Source organism: Ictidomys tridecemlineatus, chromosome 11 (genome assembly GCF_052094955.1).
Source record: "Ictidomys tridecemlineatus isolate mIctTri1 chromosome 11, mIctTri1.hap1, whole genome shotgun sequence".
NCBI classification, from domain to species: domain Eukaryota; kingdom Metazoa; phylum Chordata; class Mammalia; order Rodentia; family Sciuridae; genus Ictidomys; species Ictidomys tridecemlineatus.
Window position 1 is genome coordinate 8,236,797 of NC_135487.1, and position 4,858 is coordinate 8,241,654.

Genomic DNA, 4,858 nt, shown 5'->3' on the forward strand with positions numbered 1-4,858 from the left:
CCCGCCTCAAAGAAAGAAAAAAGGAGACACATGAGACCTGGATTCCCAGCCCCTCTTTCCATGTGACGCCCTGGGTAGGACTCTGCAGGGTTTCCACTGGCAATACGGGCCTCACCAGGTGCAGCTGCCTCATCTTGAATTTCCCAACCTTCAGAAGCCCGAGCCCAGCAAACCTCTTTTTCTTGTGAGTTAATCAGTCTGGAGCATTCAGTTATAGCCACTGAAGATGGGCCGCCGAGACCCAGGGAGCCCAGCCAGCCAACATTTACCAGGTGCCTGCTGCGTCCTGGGGGCCATCTCCAGCTCCTTAAAGGTCCTGTCTGATTTAGTCCTAACAAATGAGGGAACTGAGGGCCCCGGATGTCAGGTCGCTTGCCCAAGTCCTCAGGCTTGGAACCAGCCCAGCAGGAGTTGGAACCTGCGGGGTCTAACCTGGGACCTGGGCCGAAGCTTGATGTCTTTGGGGAAGGACTGTCGAAGCCTCTGACTGTAAGGGTCCGGCAAAGTGTCGGAGAAAGAGACCACAAGAGACCAGCTTCATGCAATAAGCAGGGGGGAGTTTTATTGAACCAGCATGCTGGGGCTCCATTCCCACTCAAGAAGGGAGAGCAGCCCAGAGCCCAGAGCAGAGGTCAAGCAGAGCTTAAGTACACTTTTTGGAGAGGGCAGGGGTGGGGGGGGGGCTTTGCATACATCAGAACAAATCATCATGAGGCGCGGGAAAATTGAACAACAACTCTGAGACGTGATTAGCACATTCATTGGCGGGAACAGTCTAGGCAGGGGTGATTGGTCACTCCTAAGCAGGGTACACATTTAAACTGATTGGTTTTGGGGCCTGGATGCCTATGTGCCGAGCTACTTGGAGCCCTTAGCTATTAAACAACCAGGGAATCAATGGAAATATTTACTGGGCAGTTCCAGCATTGTCCTAATAGCTACAGAGATCACAGGTTCTGGGGGTAGCAGAGGAATTTTAACAATACCTAGTCTTTTACTTTTTAGCCCAGGCCCTGCAATTTAGAAACTTTACAATGCCCAGTCTTTTACACTTTAACTCAGGCTTTTGCAGCTTAGAATCAGCTTAGAAATTTTACTTTTACATGACCAGCACGGCCTTGTCCTGCTGTGGGTGGAAGGCAGCACACACCGGACCCTGGGCCATCTGCCTCTGTGGCTGTCAGTGGCACCGGGCGTGAAGGTGCTGCCGGCCTTGGGGCTCTGTCTCCAGCAGCTCCAGTGTTGGTAAGGCCCGGCGGGAGCCAGTGGTTCGGCCTCTCCCTGCGTGTTGCCCTAGTTCAGTTCAGGGAAGAACACAGATGCAAGGAAGTGCATAAGTTTGAAATAAGATTACGTCTCAGCCCGAGTGCTTCGTGGTGGCCTGCTGGCCTAGCAGGCTCAAGGTCTTGGGTTCCACCCCCAGCACCAAGATTCACCTCCCCAACCTGCAGGAAAAAAAAAAAAAAAAGGTTTGTCTCAAACTTGACAAACTGAACGAGACTCTTACCATTTACTGAGCACTACCAGGTCCTACGCCTGGGGCTTCTGGTGGAGAAGTCTCTCAGCTCTAGTAACCTCTGACTGCAGGATATCTGTCGCCATCCCCACTTAACAGATGAGGAAACCGAGGCCAGGGAGGAGGGGAAACTTCCAAACAGGGTGAAGTGGTGTTGACGGGACAGATGGAACCATCAGATCCTCGGGAGGTCGTGAGTCTGCAGCCTCAGTCACGGGCTTGTTGGGTTCATGCCCAGGCAGTTCATCATGAAGGAAATGAACAACAAGCCAAAACCCAAGCGTATGCCGTTGACAGTAGATGACATCATTTAAAATGTAGTCTAGAAAGGAGGGTATGGTTGGGAATTTTATGCTCAAAAACAATTTAGTTCTCTGGGAATAGAAGTTATTTTAGTTGGCTTTTCTGTCGTTATAATGAAATACCCGAGGCAATTGACTGTTAAAGATAAAAGGTTTGTTTTGGTTTTCGGTTCTGAAATTTCCAGGCCAAGATGAGTGGCCTCGCGGCTTTCAGCATCATGAAAGAGTGAGTGGCGGAGCAGACCTCTCGGCCCATGAGTCAGGGAGCAGACAGGAAGAGACTGGAGTCCCCTCTGAAGGCACACCCCCCTGACCTCCGGACTTCTCAAAGGTTCCACCACCTGCCTCGAGTGCCACCCGAGGGACCAAACCTTTAGCACATGGCCTTCAGGGGACACTCACCCAGACCGTGGCAGAAGTCCATTCCCCCGTATTTGTAGCAATGAAACCCTTAAATACCAGAACACGGGACTGAGTCACCAGAATGGATGTGAGAGGAGAAGCCTGAGGCACAGCCTCCTTAGTGGCTATCAGACTGGGATTCACCGTGTGTGGGATGTGCCACTAAGTACTTTATTTTCATTTCATTTAACCTCATTTAAGTCAAACAACTCCCTGGGGTTGGGACCTAAGCCCTGTTTGACATCTGTGGACAGGGACGTTAGGCACCTCTGCCCAGGGGGGCAGGTCTGGAACCAGTATTTAGCTCAGTTTGGCTTCGAAGCCCGTTCTCTCTGCCCCCTGCCCTAGATTTGCCTGCCTCTGGCTCTCTGCATGCACACACAGAGGCCCGTGCACACACACACACGCACACGCACACACACGCACACACACGCACACGCACACGCACGCACATGCACACGCACACGCACAAAGCTCGCGCATGCAGGGGAAAAGGCAGGAGGAAACTCAGCAGGTTCGCGCTGCCCCCGATGAGCACTCTGTGTGATTTTATCTTCTTTTAATGTCTTTTTTATATATTCACAGTGTTTTATAATGAGTTTCTGCTAAGAAAAATCCTCTCAAGGATCTTTTTGTTGAAGTGGCTGCTCAGAGCCAGCAGGATGCGTTAAGTCCTGGGGTCCCGCCACAGGTCCCTGCCCCGGGCCTCCGAGAACTCTCCTAAGAGATAAGGCAGAGAGGGCGCTGGGACCCTGGCTTCTTGGAGCCGCCTAATCCGTCCTATAATACCTTGCTTTGTAGGAAAGTTCTGTGCGTAAATCCCATAAAATCCCATAATGTGGAGCTGACACTGAGTTTACCCAGAACATAATCTGCTAATGATCACAGCTTGCCAGGGGCCTGCGGAACACCGTCAGACGGCCTGCAGCCCCGGCTCCCTCCCCCTCGTCCTCTCTAATAAGGCCTCTTTTCATGAGTTTATAAAAACACTTTGTTCAGATCCCGTCGGTCTTTACTTCGTCTTAGTGGAACACTGGCCGTCTGTGGGGCCCGCGGAGGCTCGGGCCTCAGAGGAAGCAGCAGGTTTGTAAACTCAGGGCAGGTGACCAGGCTTCCGGAAGCCCAGGACCTCCCTGGGGGATGGGACCTTTCCCGAGGCTGCTTTGGGGGAAGAGGGACAAAGTGGGACAGGGTGAGTGTGTGCGTTGGCTGCCCCGCCTGCAGCGGTACTGGAAGTGGAAGAAGCCTGAAATGCAGGCAGGCCGGTCCCTAGCTGCATCCTTCACGTTGCTGGCTGTCACTTTAAGACCATGGACATTGCTTGAGGCTTGATAGGTGTTCAAAATCGTCCTTCTCTTCCTCCCTTCCCCTGCCAAATTGCTCCTGGATAGTAACTTACTGCCTAGTTTTTCATAGCTCAGCGTTTGACATTGACAGTCTGAAGACAGAAAAGTTGCAAAATATAAAAACCAAGAATTCCTGCCTTCACTCTTTTTTTTGTGTGTACATATATATATTTTGGTATGAGGGATTGAACCCAGAGGTCCTTAACCACAGAGCCACATCCCCAGCCCTTTTCTATTTTTTATTTTGAGACAGGGTCTCCTTGAGTTGTTTAGCCCCCCCCCCCTTGAGTTGCTGAGGCTGGCTTTGAACTTGCGATCCTTCTGCCTCAGCCTCCGGAGCCGCTGGGATGACAGGTGTGAGCCCCCGCACCCGGCTTCCTTCACTCTTAGGTTAACCTTTTACAATTGCTGCATTTATCTACCTGCTCACCCATCCACACCCACACAGCACCCTCCACCCACCCATGAATCCACCCATTTATCCATCTACGACCTGTCTTAAGAGGACCTTGCAGACATGGTTTCCTGATAGTTTCCAATACTTCAGTATATATTCCTTAAAGTCAACAGATTCCTATTACATAACCATTGAACTTTTATGAAAACCAGGAAATTGACACTGATGCAATACTATTAGGTAATCTACGGACCTCATTCAGATTTTGCCAATTGGGCCATTAACATTTTTTTTTTATAACACAAGAAAAACATTTATTCCCGCCCCCCTCCTCTGGCCCAGGAACAAATCCAAGAGTTCATGTGACATTTAATTTTCACACTTCTTTGGAATCCTTCTATCTAGTTTTCTATCTTTCTTTGTCTTTCATGACCTTGGCATTTTTGAAAAGCACAGGTTGACAGGGTACAGTGGCACACACCTGTAGTCCCAGAGACTAGGGAGTCTGAGGCAGGAGGACTGCAAGTTCGAGGCCAGCCTCAGTGACTTAGTGAGACATTGTCCCCCAAGTTAAAAAAAATACAAAGGGCTGAGGATGTAGCTCAGTGGTGGAGTGTCCCTGGGTTCAATCTCTAACCAAGTCCCCCACCCTCCCCAAAAAGGAGAGGGACAGATGTGCACAGGGAACAGTCCACAGGAGGGCACCACGAGAAGGGGTCACCTGGGAGGCAGGGAGAGGCCCCTGCAGAAGGCAAACCCACTCCCAGGTTGACCTAGGGCCTCTGGCCTTCAGAGCTGCGGACGCAGTGCTGTCTGTGAGGTCAGGTGCAGGTCAGTCACCTTGCAGAGGGTCCCTCCCCTGGCCGAGCTCAGTCATCTCTTCTCACAGGCAGCC